The following is an 18,820-nucleotide window of genomic DNA, read 5'->3' on the forward strand; positions in this document are numbered from 1 at the left end:
ATGTCGGCTCTTGCTTGTAATCCCAGCACTGTGGAAGGCCCAGGTGGGCAGATCACTTGAGGTCAGGAGTATGAGACCATCCTGGACAACATGGTGAAACTCCATCTCTACTAAAAATATAAAACTTAGCTGGGCTGGGCATGATGGCCAGCATCTGTAATCCCAGCTACTCGTGAGGCTGAGGCAGGAGAATTGCTTGAACCTGGGAGGCAGAAGTTGCAGTGAGCTGAGATCATGCCATTGCACTCCAGCCTGGGCGACAAGAGCAAAACTCCAACTCAAAATACACACACACACACACACACGTATATATGTGTGTATTGCAGTGAGCCCAGATCGCAGCACTCCACTCCAACCCAGGCGACAGAGTGAGATTCCATCTAAAAAAATAAAATTCAGATTTCTAGTCTTACTAAAATGTCAAAAAAAGTCTTGCCACACTGGTCCCAGTTGTCATTCTGCCGTATCACCTGGACCTGAGAACCAGATGCCCCCTCTAGCCTAGGGGAGGCTCCCTCCAGTCTGCCCCAGTTACCACCATCTTCTATTTTAATGACCTGGTTTACATCTTCCCAGTACCTTCCTGGGCTTTGTGGGCATTTTTTAGTTGATGACTTTTGTTCTAATTCATTGCACTGAAAACAAGTTGCTTTAGACTTACACTTACACAACAACAAAAGTCTACCCATAATTATTTATCTTTCAAGTCATTTTAATGAGGAAAGGACTAATGAAATGTGATTCACATAATCAGCTACAAATACAGTATGCAAAAGGGTGAATTCTGCTGCTACTCAGAACGTATCAGTGGAGCTGTTCCATTTAGAATAGGAAATTGTACTCTGCCAGCCAGAATTAGAGAACCCAGGCTGGGCAATCATTGGACTAAATAACTGGCCAGGCGCAAACCTACCATCCTGAAGAGCGTAGCCCACAGAGGTGAGGTAAGGAAAGTACCGCATTTTCATCTAATAGTCCTGTAATTGGCTGATCTCCATCTGCCTCTTGTGAACAGGGCAGGCGTCTTTTATACCTGGACTGGCTACAGAAATGGAAATGAGTGGCTGTGGAGAGTGATTACTTAATGAGGAGGAATGTTAGGCGTGTGGTGGAAAATCACTTCTGCTGCAGCATAAAGGAAATGGGTGGGCATTTTGGGAGGTGTGGAGGGAAGAGGGCCATCATGGAGCTTCTGGCCCATCTGATCCTTTCCTGAAATTGCTGACCTCATCAACAGTTTCCATTCACAGCCATGTTCTATTCAGCACAGGGTTTCCCAGCTAAGGCCCAATTGATGTTTCCAGCTAGGTCATGTTTTGTTGTGCGGTGGGGGAGTGGGGTTATCCTGTGCAAGGCAGGATTTATTTTATTTTATTTTAATTTTATAGATGGAACCTAACTGTCATCTAACCTGGAGCACAGTGGCAAGATCCGGGCTCACTCCAACCTCCACCAGGTTTAAGCAATTCTCCTGCCTCAGCCTATTGAGTAGCTAGGATTACAGGCAAGAAACGTGTATCCTGCCAAGAAACCCAGCTAACTTTTTTGTATTTTCAGTAGAAACAAGGTTTCACCATGTTGGCCAGGCTGGTCTCAAACCCCTGACCTCAGGCGATCCACCTGCTTCAGCCTCCCAAAATACTGCGATTACAGGCGTAAGCCACCATGCCCAGCCGCAAGGCAGGATTTTAGCAGCATTCTTGGCCTCTATGCACTGGGTGCCACTACCATCTGCTTCCCAGTTGTGACAGCCACACGTATCTCCAGATGTCCTGTGGGAGGCAAAGTTGCCTGCAGTAGTGACCTACTAGTTTTAGCCTATGCAGTGCTTAATTATTTTTTCAAATTAGTAGACTTCCTTTAAAAATTAAAACGTATCACTTTAAAATCCTGATTTCCAGCCTCTAAGTTTGAATGAGTTGCCAATACTGGCTGGGTTCAGCTCATTCTCTCTGCATCTTGGCCTGTTACCCCTCTAACTTCATCTCTTGCACCCCTTCCCCTGCCAACTCCCGGCCTTCAGTCACACTAGTTCTTCTCTAAGTGTGCTGCAACCCCAGGGCCTTTGCACCTGCTGTTCCATCTGCAAAGAAAGTTATTCCCAGATATTTGCATGGATTGCTCCCCTCTTCCTTCAGGTCTTCACCCAAGTAGCACCTTCTTGGTAGCAACTTCTCTGGTCTCTCTGTCTACGAACTGAACACCCTTCCCCACAAAATTTTCTGTTCCCATTCCCAATTTTATTTATTTTTTTCTCATAGCAGGTTGTATAGCCATCTTGTTTTTACTGAAGATTTTAATGTTTTACCCATTGTGGACATTTTTGCATTGTGTTTTTAAAAATGGCATTCAAGTTGCAACTAGCATAAAAATATTATTTATTTTAATTACTGCAGTTTTTTGCACTGCTTTAAATTTTGCACCCAGAGTCAGTGCCTCATGTGTATCACCTTAGACCTGGCCCCACTATGTATGTTTCTTTCTCTTGCTTGTTATGTCTCTACCTCTGGCACAATGTAAGACTCTTGAGGACAAGGATTATTTATTTATTTATTTATTTTAGAGATGGAGTTTTATTCTTATTGCCCAGGCTGGAGTGCAATGGTGCGATCTTGGCTTACTGAGACCTCTGCCTCCTGGGTATAAGTGACTCTCCTGCCTCACTCTGCCCCCCAAGTAGCTGGAATTGCAGGCATGCGCCACCACACCCAGCTAATTTTCGTACTTTCAGTAGGGACAGGGTTTGCTGGTCTCGAACTCCCGACCTCAGGTGATCCACCCACCTCAGCCTCCTAAAGTGCTGGGATTACAGGCGTGAGCCACCGTGCCTGGCTGGATTTTCTTTTTAATCTCCTGTGCCCTGCATTCTTCCTAGTACCTAGGTTAGTGTCTGGTATATACTATGCATGGAGTAAGTACTTTAGAAATGAAATTCCTGCACAGCAATATTTGACAAAAGCTAACCCTCAGCATCCTGATTTTATTCCCAAATTCTTTCATTCATTCATTTTACAAACAAACAGAGGACATTTCCTATGTGCCAGGCCCTGTGCCAGGTTCCAGGAAGGAAGAGATTAGTTCCTCCGGCTCTGAAGCTTCAAGTTGGATAAGGCCAATTATAATGCAGATAAATTAATTGTCTTGATGTGGAGAAGCAGAAGGGCTGCCCAGAGCAGGGAATCCTGACCTAGTATCAGGTAGGCATATTAGCTTGCTGGAGCTGCCATTAAAACAGCACAGACAGTGTGACTTAAAGAGAAACTTACTTTCTCTCTCTTCTGGAGACTGAAAGTCCAAGATCAAGGTGTCTGCAGGTTGGTTGCTTCTGGGGTCTCTCTCCTTGGCTCTTACAGGGCTGTCTTCTTGCTGTGTCCCCTACGGACTATCCTCTGTACACATGCACCCCTGGTATCTCTCTTCTTATAAGGACAACAGTCATATTGGATTAGGGCCCATGCTAGTGACCCCATTTTAATTCACCTCTTTAAAGAGCCTAACTCCAAATATAGTGATATTGGGGATTAGGAACCTAATATATAAATTTCGGAGAGATGTCATCTTACCAATAGCAGTGGGGGTAGATATGGAAGCCACAGAAGGCTTCCATAAGACATATACACACTCAATCTCGATGAAACAAAAGCTTTTCCCACCAATCAAAGGAGACGCAGTCCATATTCACAAAATCACTTATTCCACAAATGCCTATTGAAGATCCATTAGCTGTGAATCACCCTTCTAAGCCCTAGGCATATAGCAGTGAGTAGTGAGACCGAGGCGAGCATAAAAAAATAACCAATTCCTAAATTGCCGTTTATTTACTATTATAATAAGTGCTCTGAAGAAAACATAAGGAATGTCAGAAGGGGTTCAGCTCATTTCCTCTCAAAAGAATTCAAATGGGGGGAACCCAACTTTAGATTGGAAATCAGCGAGGTTTCCTGAAGAGGTGATGTTGGAGCCATATGAAGAGTTGACTAGGCAAATAATAGGAAGGAGAGAGGGCATTCCATGCATAGACACAGCATATACCAAGGTCCTGGGGTGGGAAGCAACAAGGAGTTAAAGGAAATTCAATGGAGCTGGATCACAGAGTACAAGCTGAGATGGAGACATGATGGAAAGGCAGAGGACAGATGACATGTGTCCCTGGGGGTATGTCCAACACCCTGAACTTTATTCATGGAGAGTAAGAAGAGAAACCATCTATTAACGCCTTACTCTCTGCCTGGACGCTGAGACCAGAAACTAACTGCCCCTTTCTGTCTACATGAACGTGACTTTGTGCTATTCCTCCGTCTGCATTACGACTTTCTTTTTCCATGAGTCATCTGCCAGGTAGAGGATTTGGGGATCATTTTAAGAATCTGCAAAAGAGCTACTATGTCCTCCATGGAATATATCAACGATTGATACTCTGAAAAATTTTAATCCTTCTTTTCAAAATCCACATCTAGGTGTGTCCACCTATAATGGGCTCCCTACCTGATCCTTCATCAAGACCCCACTTTGGAAGACCTTTCTTCAGTTGAGCTTCCAATTCTCATTAAATTCTGACCTTACCTTCCCTACTGAGGCATGAGGCAGTGTCTTTTTTTTTTTATTTTTTATTTTTAACTGCAGTAAGCAATAAACTCATAGCTTTATCTTATCAACAGGCTGCGTCGTGGTATTAGGGAATGCTTCAGACTGGAGCCACAGAAGGAATTTGAACAGGAAACTGACAAACTCATGCAAGAAGTCAGATACAGAGTGAAGTCCAGAGAACACAGAGACACAACCCTGCTTGTAAATAGTGTTGGGTTTCTATGGTCATCACCTTCAAGCTATCTAGGCAATGGGGGAAAAGCACACAGAGCCAGCATGGGGATGAAAGAAACAAAAACCACACAGGGGCCAGGGGCGGTGGCTCACACCTGTAATCCCGGCACTTTGGGAGGCTGAGGGGGGCACATCACCTGAGGGCAGGAGTTCAAGACCAGTCTGACCAACATGGTGAAACCTTGTCTCTACTCAAAATATAAAAATTAGCTGGGCGTGGTGGCAGGTACCTGTAATCCAAGCTACTTGGGAGGCTGAGGCAGGAGAATCACATGAACCTGGGAGGCGGAGGTTGCAGTGAGCTGAGATCACACCACTGCACTTCAGCCTGGGTGAGAGAGCCAGACTCTATCTCAAAAAAAATAAGTAAAAAATAAACCCACATAGGAAGCTGCCGTAAGAGGAAGGAAACCCATGAACAATGACCCCATTCCCATCTTCATTTCTTGCCGGCAGGAGCCAGGCACTGAATTCTTTAAAGATATTTTTAAGTTGCTATCTTAACACACACTGGAGATTGTACAGGTTTTAGTTTTGTCTTTAATCAAGTAAAATTGCACCATAATTTTGTTTAGTCATTAAGACGTTCTATAGTAAATCTTGTCACCAAGAGCCATTTTAAAGGGTTTTAATCAGTCTTAGTGGATCTTGAACAAGGTAAGAGTTACGGTATTTGCAACAAGGCAAGTGAGGCGTGAGATGCCCAAGACAGGCAGACCAAGCCTCCTGCATCTGTTCCTCTGCAAGCTGTTTCCGCTCTGCTGGCTTTTTCTGCCTTTCAGACCCCAGGTTTCACATACATTACCATGTCAAACTTAGCTCACACAGAAGTTGTTTCAAGGGTCTTAAAATGTATGTGTCCGGCCAAGTGTGGTGGTTCACGCCTGTAACCCAGCACTTTGGGAGGCTGAGGCAGGCAGATCATGAGGTCAGGAGTTTGAGACTGGCCTGACCAATATGGTAAAACCCCGTCTCTACTAAAATTACAAAAATTAGCCAGGCATAATGGCGCATGCCTGTGACCCCAGCTGTACTCAAGAGGCTGAGGCAGGAGAATTGTTTGAAACTGGGAGGCAGAGGTTGTAGTAAGCAGAGATCACCCCCACTACATTCCAACCTGGGTGACAAAGCAAGACTCTGTCTCAAAAAAAAAAAAGTACATATCTGTGTATGATGGGAAGATGAAGTCGGGACCCTGTGAATGGATGTTGTTACCTCCAAAGTACACAATTATTTTTTTCTGGATTTTATTTGGGACAGTCTCTCTCTGGCACCAAGTCTAGAATGCAGTGGTTCGACCTTGCCCCAATACAGCTGCGAACTCCTGGGCTCAAGTGATCCTCCCACTTCAGCCTCCTAAGTAACTGGGACCACAGGTGTGAGCCACCACACCTGGCTAACTTTTAATTTTTTGTCAAGACAGGGTCCCATTATGTTGCCAGGCTAGTCTCAAACCCCTGGCCTCAAGGAATCCTTCGATCTCGGCCTCCCAAAATGCTAGGATTACAAGGGTGACCCTCTGCACCTAGCCTAGATTTAATTCGTAAAAGAATCATCCCCTACATGTATTTGTCCTTCAGAAGAGGCTAGAGTGCACATAAACCCTTTCAAGATGAAAGGCTCCTGAGAAGAGGATAGCCCAGAATGCACTGCCAGAGGTAAAACACAAAGGTTTTCCTTAGGCTGAACCCGGTCCAGGCTTCTCTCTTCAATTTCACAACTTCAGACATCCGTTCGCATTTGTATCTGTTGCCAGCAAATAACAGAAATCCCAGTTGAAACTGTTTAAAATGGTAGGGAAAGTATTTATCCTGTTGTCACCAGAATCTTCAAACAAACAAATCTAGATATGTCCCCTAGAGAGCCTGCATCATGTACAGTGGTAGAGAGGGTGGATTCTGGCAGTCTGTCTGGATTTGAAATCCTGGCTCTCTCTTGTTAATTGTGGGGCCTTGGAAAAGCCTGTTAACCCCTGTGGCGACTCCATCTTTAATACAAGGATAATGCTGGTCCCACCTTCAAGGATGCTGCAAGGATCGAGTGGATGGTTGAAACCTGCTTAGAATGGTGCCTGGTGTGTGTAATGAGTTGCACATGTGTTTGATTCTTTTTTTGTTGTTGCTTTTTTTTTTTTTTTTGAGACAGAGTCTCACTCCGTCACCCAGGCTGGAGGACAGTAGCATGCTCTTGGCTCACTGCAACCTCCACCTCCAGAGTTCAGATGATTTTCGTGTGTCAGCCTCCAGAGTAGCTGGGATTATAGGCATGCACCACCACGCCTGGCTAATTTTTTGTATTTTTAGCAGAGGCAAGGTTTTACTGTGTTGCCCAGGCTGGTCTCAAACTCCTGGCCTCAAATGATCTGCCTGCCTCAGGCTTCCAAATTGCTGGGATTATAGGTATGAGCCACTGCACTTGGCCAGTGTTTGAGTCTTATTTACCCTATAAAACCCCTCTACAGGCCAGGCACGGTGGCTCAAGCCTGTAATCCCAGCACTTTGGGAGGACGAGACGGGTGGATCACGAGGTCAAGAGATCGAGACCATCCTGGTCAACATGGTGAAACCCCGTCTCTACTAAAAATACAAAAGAAAATTAGCTGGGCATGGTGGCGTGCGCCTGTAATCCCGGCTACTCGGGAGGCTGAGGCAGGAGAATTGCCTGAACCCAGGAGGTGGAGGTTGCAGTGAGCCGAGATCGCACCATTGCACTCCAGCCTGGGTAACAGGAGCGAAACTCCGTCTCAGAAACAAACAAACAAACAAAACCCTCTACAATCAAACCTGGTCCTCCAGAATTTCCCATCTCAGCAAATGACATCACTCTCTACCCAGGAACTGAGACCAAACTTGGCTACATCCCCCAGTGCCCTGTACTTCTTTCTTTTAATACTGATGACAATGACAATTTAAAATAATTATTTGGTTATCATTAGTTTAATGTCTGTCTGCCTTTTCCACTTGACTCTAAGCTCTGAGACCAGAGATTTTGTGTAGTTTGTTTCAATGACTGGTACACAGTATTAATTGAATGAATGAGTGAACGAATGGAGAGATGAAACAGAGCTCTATTAGATATTTTAAAGAAGTTATAAAAATTAAAATCCAGTGATATGAAAGAAGAATAATGTTATTGCTTGGCTTGATGATGTAGCAGGGAAAGGTGAGGAAAGATTGTGTGGGCAGCTAGGAATACCTTTGCCTGGGCTGCCTTTTTCTTTAGGATGGTTTGAAAACTGCCTAAAAATGTAACTTGGAGCTGTGAGCTGTGTTCTGGAGCTCAGTGGTGCCATCTTGGATCACTGCAACCTCCACCCCTTCCAGGTTCAAGTGATTTTCCTGCCTCAGCCTCCTGAGTAGTTGGGACTACAGGCACCCGCCACCACGCCCAGCTAATATTTTTCTATTTTTAGTAGAGACGGGGTTTCGCATGTTGGCCAGGCTGGTCTTGAACTCCTGACTTCATGTGATCTGCCCACCTCAGCCTTCCATAGCACTGGGATTGGAAGGTATGAGTCACTGTACCTGGCCAGTACTAGGTACTTCTAACTATTTTCTAGGGAGAGTTTAGAGAATATGGGAAATCAGCATGGTTTCCAAGAAGAGAAAGGTTTCCTAAATAAAGTTGCTCAAACATTTCTGAGTCTTCAAGCACCCAACTTTCTCAAGTCCAGGCTCTGATTTCCAGCTACCTTTTGGGTATCAAACTAAATGTTCCTCAGATTCTCAAACTAATCAAGACAAAAGCTGAGCTCATTGGTTTCTCCCCCAAACCTCTTCTTGTGTTTATGGTATTAACATCCACCAGTCACTGGGCCCTATGCAAGGACATCATCCTTGGTTCCACCCTCTTTCTCAACCTCTTCTTCCTGAGTTGATATTAGATTGGAAGCAGTAACTAGAGCTCTTCATAAAATATCTAGATGGGAGGTTTGGAGAGTTTGCCTCAAAGAGAGGGCCCGCTGTATGGGTTCCCTTCTCCACCAGACAGAACACCCTGTGTTCATGGGCAGGGATCTAGTCCTGTGCTCCAAACCTGGTCATCCTCCTGGGTTTCTCATCGGAGTAAATGGCATTGCGCTCTACCTAGACACCGAGACCAGACTGAGCTGCATCTCTCGGCGCCCTACTTCTTTCTTATAATATTTATGCTAAACACAGCCAGAGACAGTACCTCATCCCTCTAATTCCAGCATTTTGGGAGGCCAAGGTGGGGAATCAATTGAGGTCAGGAGTTTGAGACCAGCCTGACCAATATAGTGAAACCTTGTCTGTACTAAAAAATACAAAAATTAGCCAGATATGATGGTGGGCACCTGTAATCCCAGCTACTCAGGAGGCTGAGGCAGGAGAATCGCTTGAACCCTGGAGGCAGAGGTTGAAGCGAGCCTAGATCGTGTCACTGCACTCCAGCCCGGGCAACAGAGACTCCACCTCAAAAAAACAGAAAGTAATCATAGGTTTTATGCCAAATGCAACTGTAAATAATTATGTGGTTGTCATTAGTTCAGTGTCTATCCTCCCCCTTCGCCAACTTGACTCTAAGCTCTAAGACTGCTGGCATTTTGTAAAGCTTGTTTCACAGAGAGGGCCCCTTGTAGGGGATCCTTTCCCTGCCAGACTACCCCATGCTCATGGGCAGACATCCAAGCAAAAGAACATCATAAAAACAGGCACAGCACTGAACATGTACTGGCCCAATTAAGATCCTTTCCATTTGCTTACGGAAATTGAAAGGCATTCCAGTTCTGGACTGTATTCCTTCCTCTGTGCTGGAGCAGGCTACACAGACGCCCTCACCATTGACTTTTCTCTGTCAAATCTTCCGCTGCATCCCAGTATTCCTGACTTATGAAAACACTTACCCACACCCACATCATTAATGCACAAGCTGTAAGGGTGGAAAGGGCCCATTTATCTGTGTGCAAGACCAAAGCCTCCAGCATTCAGGAATCTGTGGCTATCTGGCAAGCCCGTTACGTTGTGCCAAGCACAGGACTGTGGGATTAAAACCCCACCTTTTAGCCACAGCTCATACATTCTGGGCTTGAGACATGGAAACACTACTTCCCTATCTCTCTTTGACTCTACCCCCTTTTGCTCTGGCTATGGTGCCCTTTCTCTCACTTCCCCTAGCCTGCTGTACCAACCGCCTCCTACCTGGAGCATGTACCATGTTTTTAATTTTTTTTTATTATTATTTTTTGAGATGGAGTCTTGCTCTGTTGCCCAGGCTGAAGCACAGTGGTGTGACCTTGGCTCACTGCAACCTCCACCTCCTGGGTTAAAGCGATGCTCCTGCCTCAGCCTCCTGAGTAGCTGCGACTACAGGAAGGTGCCACCTTCTATTTTTAGTAGAGATGGGGTTTCACCGTGTTAGCCAGGATGGTCTATGATCTCCTGACCTTGTGATCTGCCCGCCTCGGCCTCCTGAAATGCTGGGATTACAGGTGTGAGCCATCACGGCCTGCCTGAACCACGTTGCTTCTACTTAGAATGTTCACCTGGTTAGGGACACTCTCCCCACAGACCTCAGCAATAACATTAATTCCTCCGGAGGCTTCACTGACCTTTCCAATAAGGTCTAGACCCCTCCCACATGCTTTCAAAGGCTTATGTACCTCAAATGTCAGTTTGCATTTATTTGTATGATTATTTTACCTATGCCTGTCTCCCCAACCAGGGCAAGTTTCTTGGGACAGAAACATTAATGTATCCCAGCCTCTAACACAGCATCTGGCACAAAGAGGCACCGCTTACTCTGTTTAATAAGTGAATGAATTATTTAATGACAAGCAATTCAGTAAGCATTGGACACCCCCAGATGAATCAGACACACAAAATCTACTCTCAGGAAGCTCACAAACCAGTCAAGGTAATCACAGAAACAGAAAGCTACAAAAGTGCCACTAGAACTTACAGGCAAGAGGAGAGAATTTCTAATTGTTTTTTCAAAAAGGGAATTGAAAAAAGAAGAAACAGCAGATGAGCTCAATCTTGATGGATAATGAGGAAGAGAGAATGACCCAGAACAAAAAGAGAAGATACAAAGATGCAAAGATGCTGAAGTTAAAAATCAAGGAAAAGTAGCCAGGCGCAGTAGCTCATGCCTGTAGCCCCAGCACTCTGAGAGGCTGAGGTGGGTGGATCACCTGAGGTCAGGTGTTCGAGACCAACCTGACCAACATGGTGAAACCCCCTCCCTGCCAAAAAGATTTTTAAAAATTAGCTGGGCGTGGTGGCAGGCACCTGTAATCCAAGCTACTCAGGAGGCTAAGGCAGGAGAATCGCATGAACCCAGGAGGTGGCAGTTGTAGTGAGCCAAGATCACACCACTGCACTCCAGCCTGGGCAACAGAGCAAGACTCTGTCTCAAAACAAAACAAACAAAAACAAAAGCAACAAGGGAACGTTTTCATGTGCTGTCGACAGTCATCTTGGCTACCCTCTGAATGTTCCCAAGGGGACTGGTTATGGAAGGTTTGCAGGAAGCATCAAAGCACCATTCTATCAACAGCTTGCCCAGGTGACCTCAGTGCAGAGCTCTGGCACGGCTCAGGTGGAGCTTACTGCGCAGGTCTGGAGGCCTCACCTCAGCCCGAATCCTGCACTTGGATCCCCACTACCTTCTCTGTGGCTGCAAGATGCCCTCACGCTCAATGATCTTTACATGCAGGCTTTTCGTGGCCAGGCTGCAAGAACCACCTTAGTTTTAAAGCTGGCCAGATGGTAGAGGAGAGAAACCAGAGAGGGTAGGGAGCGAAAGGGTTCGGTCTGAGCTTTATATCGGTGTCACTGAAACTGACCCAAAAGTCCCATCGTTTTTTTGGATAAACACAGAAATTAATCCTTCTGTTCTTAAAGCTTGAAATTTACATTTTGTTTGTTTTCTGAGACTGGGTCTCACTCTGTCACCCAGGCTGGAATGCAATAGCACGATCTCAGCTCACTGTAACCTCCACCTCCTGGGTTCAAGCGATTCTCCTGCCTCAGCCTGCTGAGTAGCTGGGACTACAGTCATGCGCCACCCTATTTGTTCTAAAAATATAAAAATTATGCCCAGGTAATTTTTATATTTTTAGTACAGATAGGGTTTGCCATGTTGGCCAGGCTGGTATCAAACTCCTGACCTCAGGTGATCTGTCCACCTCAGCCTCCCAAAGTGCTGAGATTACAGGTGTGAGCCACCACACCCTGCCCTTACATTTGTTTTATCTGAGTTTCTTCCTCAGAAGATGACTTTCAGGCCTTTTTAAGAAAGTACCAAAGAACCGAAACTCACCAGATGACCACATTTAGACAGCGAAATGTGAGACCCCTCATTCATGAGACTGCTTCTTTGCTCCTCACTGGTACCTGCTTTCTCATACATTGCTACACTACTTCCCTGCTATGTAAGCCCCCTAGTTTTAGCTGGTCAGGGAGATGGGTTTGAGACTGAGCTCCCAGTGCCAAATTAAAGCTTTCGTCCTCAGTAATACTGGTGGTCTCAGTGATGGGCTTTCTGTGTAGTGAGCAGCAGGACGCAGACCAAACCCCTGGTGTTACAGTAGCATCATAACCTACGGGTAAACAATGTTTCAAAGGAGCCCAGCTAGCATTCCATTCCCTCCAAAAGCAGTAAAGAAAGGAATAGGTAGAGAGGGTAAGAGAAGGGAAGAGAAGCTGTAGGGAGAGAGGAAGAGGAAGGTACTATTCCTTCCATCCCTGAAGTAGGGGAAATTATGGGACATACAGTTATTCTGTTTCTGCTCCCTGATGCAACTTTCCCTCTTGACTTAAGTTTTTTGAGATGGATTCACACTGTCACCCAGGCTGGAGTGCAATGGTGCAATCTCAGCTCGCTGCAACCTCCGCCTCCCAGGTTCAAGCAATTCTCCTGCCTCAGCCTCCCGAGTAGCTGGGATTACAGGTACCCACCACCACACCCAGATAATTTTCATATTTTTAGTAAACACAGAATTTCACCAAGTTAGCCTGGCTGGTCTTCAACTCCTGCTCAGGTGATTCGCCCACCTCAGCCTCCCAAATTGCTACAATTGCAGGTGTGAGGCACCGCACCTGGCCAATTAACTTACTCAAACCTCAAAACCAAGCACGGGCCAGGTAATTTGAATTAACTCATTGGACCTTTATGAGGGTCTTCTTACTCAAGACCGTCTCCTCCCAGAGCTTATACGCCCAGGTTTCTGGGCTAAGACAAAGAGCTCTTGCCCTTGACTTCTCCTTCGCACATGGGGCACAGGCAGAACTTTGTCGTACTGAAGAAATGGCCCGTTTCAAACCATAGCACTTTATTATTTTAATTTTGCTTTTAGATTCAGGGAGTACACATACAGGTTTGTTACATGGGTAGATGGTGCAAGGCTGAGGTTTGGGTCTCTGTTAATCCCATCACCCAGAGAGCGAACATAGTACCTAATAAGTTTCGCAGCCCTTGCCCCACTCTTTCCCTCCTTTTGGAGTCACCTGTGTCTATGGTTCTCATTTTTATTTCCACGTGTACCCAAGATTTAGCTCCTATTCATAAGTCAGAACGCACAGTATTTCGTGTTTTCTGTTTGTGTTCATTCCCTCAGGAGAATGGCCTCCAGCTGTATCTGTGTTGCTGCAAAGAATATGATTTCATCCTTCTTTAGGGCTGCGTAGTATTCCAGGATGTGTATGTCTCACATTTTCTTTATCCAGACGGGCACCTGGGTTGATTCCCCATTTTTGGTATTGTGAATAGCAGATTGTATATTATCAGTCTGCAGGGCCCTCTGTCCTGCCCATTGCTGCCTCCCAGCCAGATTCAGCCCACTGGCCCCTCAACACTGAAACCCACTATACAAGTTGGGGCCTCAAAGCTGGTTAGTTTCTGCAGCCAGAGTCAGCCCTTTTCCCTACTCCAACCCCCACCTGCTTGTCCACCCTTGTTGTTTGTTCAAGCTCGTGTCTGTTTGTTTCCCCATCTTTAGCCATAGCCATGCTTGCAGCATCTTTGGCACAAGGAGTTGAGTCTCATTGATCTGTATATTATGTTATCTCCCAGGTCATGAACTGTTTCCAAATCATTATTTTGCACAACATAGTGAAGTCCTAATTCTGCTACTTAAAGTTGAGGGACCTTGGGAAAGTTGCTTAACCTGAGATTTCATTGTCTGGCCTCTCTAAAGGTGTGATAATGGTCTCGACTCCCAGGTCCATTCTAAGAATGAAATGCATTATATGTGCAAAAGGCCTAGTTTATGGTTAAAGCACAAAAGGTATCGGCTATTATTAGGCACTCAATCCATGTGTTTATCAAATGAAATAATTAGCAGATCTCCCTTTTGTGAGCTCTGTTTGGCAGCAAATGGATAATGTGTAAATGTTGAGGCTAGGATGGGGAAGGAGAGAGGGAAGAGGCAGAGAGAAGCCCCCAGGTTTCCTTTACCCTAGCCTATTAAGCAGACAACTTGTCAACTTGGGTTTGGGGTTTAGAACAAGAGCAGTGAGGAAAAAGAAACGGGGAGGTGTCAGTCTTCTCTGAAATCTAGGGCATTAGCTCATTTCCTTTTTAAAATAAAATAGGTCAGCTAAGTAAAATTGTGTGTTCCATCAGCGATATGCTGTGTGTATATCTAAGTGTGAATGTGGGCGAGAAAAAGCAAGAGATCCAATGGGGAAGCTTAGAAGGGGAGAGCACCCTGTACCTGTATCCTTATAACAAGGGTCTCCTTGTTGGATTTCACACTGTGTCTCCTCACGTGGGAATTACAGCCATTCAGCAGATAAATCTGCTGTGGTTTTCTCTCCCACCCCTCCCCCAGTAGGGCATCCTAGATAAGAAAGAGTCAGAGAAATCTGGCTTCACACCCCAGTTCTGCCACTCACGGAGTGATATTAAACAAGTTACCATAATCTTTCCTTGAGCCTCGGGATCTTCATCTGAACAATGGAGTTAATATTCCTCACACTGGCTGGCTTTTTTGAGACAGAATCTCCCTCTGTCAACCAGGGGCGAGATCTCAGCTCATTGCAACCTCTGCCTCCTGGGTTCAAGAAATTGACTCTCCTGCCTCAGCCTCCCAAGTAGCTGGGACTACAGGTGCCTGCCACCACGCCCTGCTAATTTTTATAGTTTCAGTAGAGATGGGGTTTCACCATGTTGGCCAGGCTGGTCTCAAACTCCCGACCTCCGGTCATCTGCCCACCTCAGCCTCCCAGAATACTGGGATTACAGGTGTGAGCCACCGTGCCTGGCTGGCATTTGCATTAAGTGACTTCACACATAAGAAGTGTTATGCACTCAGGATGTACTAAAAATAAAATGGCAGCTGCTAGTAGTCACCTCAGTAGTAAGAGCAGTACCCATTACAGTAGTGTAGTAACAGCAGGAGTAGTGGTAGCAATATTAGTAATAACAGCAGCAGCAATATCGAGAGTAGTCATAGTAGTAACATGGCAGCAGAGTGATAAAATAGTAGACACAGCAGCAACAGTAGTTATCGTGAGAGTAACGGAGGTGGTAGTAGGAAGAGTGTTACCGGATAGAGTTGTCCAGGCTCTCTGCGTATTGAACAAAACACAGGCAATAAAAAAAAGTAACAGAAGACAAAGCAATGGAACAGAGTAATGAAAGCACAGATTTATTGAAGAGAAGTCACGGAGTGGGAGAGGATTTGAGCCAGCGGCTCAAGAAACTCCTTAATGAGGCTTTTTATGAAGCCAAAGGAACCCAGCAACACCCCTTGGTCCCTTCAGAGACCTCCCATTGGCTACACCCCACGAAGGACTGGTGTGCCACCTGTCGGAGGCTGGATTGCAGACCCGGCCCGCAGTCAGTCAGAGGCTAAAGTAGCTTGTTTTCCAACAGGCTTAGCGACCACTTGAGTTATTAGGGAGACAAAAGATGGGCTGTTGTCACTTTGGAGACTTTGCGGTGGAGGCTTTGGGGTAACCCAAGCCAGGAGATTATTTCCTTCAAGAGAAACTTTATAACCTCCATATCCTTCTCTGTTCTGGTAGGATGGGTTTCAACCCAGCCAGTAAAGGCTTTGGTGGTACTAGCAAAAACTTGTCTGAACATTGTTTTCCATAGAGACCTGGCCAAAGGAGGGCCTATTTGTTGCTGGTGCCTCTGACTCCAGGGGGTCAGGCGTCTCCGAGGATGTTTTCCCTCCAAAGGCAATGGAATGGTCTATGACTCCCCTAGTCAACAGATGCAATTCTCAGCTTTTTGCATCCCTCCAAGTGAAATAAGCTTCCTTGGCCTGTAACCCTCATGAAACAAGGATCCTTGCAATGTACTGTGAAACTATTACTGGATTCATCCCTACAAACAACTCAAAATTCCAGGTTCTCATGCATAAAGAATTCACACATGAAATGAGAGTCCCTTGCCCCAAGCTGAGAAGAAAAATATTTAAAAGTCCAAAAATTTGGTCTTACCTCCTGACTAGTGCACCAAAATATGTTACCAGATAGAAGGTCCACATCGTGAGCTGTCCAGGTTCTTGGCGTATTGGGCAAGGAATCAAACAAAAAGCCACTTAATGGGCAGAGTTATTGAAGACAATTCACAGAGCACGAGCGAACACCAGCTCAAGAGCCGCCTTATTACCGTGCTCCCCAGAGCTTTTATAAAGCCAAAAGAACTTGGCAACACCCCCATGTGCCCTTTAGAGGCCTCCAATTGGTTATACCCTTTGAAGGGCTGGTCCATGCGACCAATCAGAAGCTGAACTGGCTTGTTGTCCTGGAAGCAAGGATGTGGCCTATACGCTGCACCTGCTGTTCTTTTCCTTATGTGAACTGGCTGCACCTGCTGTTCTTTTCCTTATGTGAACTGGCTGCACCTGCTGAACCTCCATTACCTGAACACCCTGTTCTCCTGCCACAAGAGTAGTAGTTTTTAACTCTTCTAGTTTATTCTCTCGCTCGTAAGTTTCTGAGACCATCTTAGGAACCCCTGATGACCTTCTAAGGAATTTAGTGCACAACAGGGACCCAGCTAAAATGTGTGATCTTCTCAGGTGTGTTTGAAACTAAGCGGCTCCATCTTGAATAGGGGCCGGGTAAAACAAGGCTAGGACCTACTGGGCTACATTCTCAGGAGGTTAGTCACTCTTAGTCACAGGATGAGACAGGAGATCACTTTCGTTGCCATCTTGGATTTGGTGGGTTTTGGCGGGCTTCTTTATTGCATCTTGTTTTATCAGCAGAGTCTTTATGACCAAATCCAAGATGGCAATGAAAGTGATCTCGGGTATCCTCACTGCTCATTACACGCTAATTGGAAAGCATTCGCATGCTTAAAGACACTCCCCCGCCAGGGAGTATCTTTTGTAAACCACGGCAGTTTACAAAAGCCATGCAACATCTGGAAGTGTCCCTATGTCATCTAAAAAGGGGAGGAACCCTCAGTTCTAGGAATTCCCTGCCCCTTTCCCGGAAAAGTCGTGAATAATCCATCCCTTGTTTCGCATGTAATCAAGAAACAACCACTCGTATACTCAGTTGAGCAGCCCATGTCACTTTTCTACCTGTGCAATAGCCGTTCTTCTGGTTCTTGACTTTCTTTTTTCTTTTTCTTTTTTTTGTTTTGAGACTTAGTTTCACTCTTGTCACCCAGGCTGGAGTGCAGTGGTGTGATCTCAGCTCACTGCAAATTCTGCCTCCTGGGTTCAAGCAATTCTCCTGCCACAGCCGCCCGAGTAGCTGGTATTTCAGGCATCCACCACCACACCTGGCTAATTTATATATTTTTAGTAGAGACAGGGTTTCACCATGTTGGCCAGGCTGGTCTCAAAGTCCTGACCTCAAGTGATCCACCCACCTCAGCCTCCCAAAATGCTAGAATTACAGGCATGAACCACTGCACCTGGCCTGTTCTTTACTTTCTTAATAAAGTTGCTTTCATTTCACTCCATGGACTTGCCCCAAATTCCTTCTTGTGTGAGATCCAAGAACCCTTTGTGGGAATCTGGATCGGGACACCTTTCTGGTAACAATAGAATAACTTGTCACAACTGAGCTTCACATTGAGGAAACAAAAGAATTGCATGCTAGTACCTGGGTTTATCCTAAAAACAGGGAGGCAGGCCGGGCGCTGCGGCTCATGTCTGTAATCCCAGCACCTTAGGAGGCTGAGGCAGGTGGATCACTTGAGGTCAGGAGTTTGAGACCAGCCTGACCAACAAAAAGAAACCCTATGTCTATTAAAAATACAAAAATAGTCATGTGTGGTGGCGCATGCCAATAATCCCAGCTACTTGAGAAGCTGAGGAAGGAGAATCACTTGAACCCAGGAGGCAGAAGTTGCGGTGAGCCAAGATCCCACCATTGCACTCCAGCCTGGGCAACAAAAGCAAAACTCCATTTAAAAAAGAAATCCTGCATGGACTGGCTGGTCACCTATTTGCAAGTTTGCCTTAAACACCATGTTGTCACATCATCCCCTAAAGGGTGGCAATGACCTTGGCAGTGCACATGTGTTACAGTAGATCAAACCCTAGAAAGACGGAATTGGTGAGTTGTTGAGCTTGAGATACTCACTGGCAGACAGCCACTAACTCCAGCCAAGCGTACCTCCTCTTTCAAGATGATAAAACACTTCGAAAAAATGCCTGCTGTACAACTGTGATCCCAAATCATTTTCTTTACCCGTTGATTCCTTGTTCAAACTTCCAGGGAAACTAATTTGAAAAAAGGTCATTGTTTTAAAAGGAAGACTTTATATTTCCTGCCTGTTCTGTTTAGGCTGTTGGAAGACAATAAAGAGCATCAGGAATTTTGAAGCTGTCTCCTTTCCACCAGAATTACTTTCAGTATCAAAACCACACGTGACCTCAGACCCAAACCTATGTGTAAGTCTCTCCTATATGTCTTTTGGAGAATAAGGCCAGCAAACAGGTTCTGGGGCACTGCTGCCTAAACGGAGATCGCAGTGGTGATTTCTGGGTGTATGCAACTCTTGCCATTCAGCAGTCCTGCAGAGCTGACTTATCCCCTGCAGACACTGGTGGCAAAGTGTG

At 45.6% G+C, this 18,820-nt stretch overlaps 1 long non-coding RNA gene across 3 annotated transcripts in view; it reads right to left on the reverse strand.

The window, feature by feature from the left end:
* The window catches only part of LOC144578592 (uncharacterized), a 366,916-nt gene that overhangs the window by 129,826 nt on the left and 218,270 nt on the right, over nt 1–18,820 (reverse strand). The gene's annotated exons all lie outside the window — the stretch shown is intronic.

This window comes from Callithrix jacchus, chromosome 12, assembly GCF_049354715.1.
Source record: "Callithrix jacchus isolate 240 chromosome 12, calJac240_pri, whole genome shotgun sequence".
NCBI lineage: Eukaryota > Metazoa > Chordata > Mammalia > Primates > Cebidae > Callithrix > Callithrix jacchus.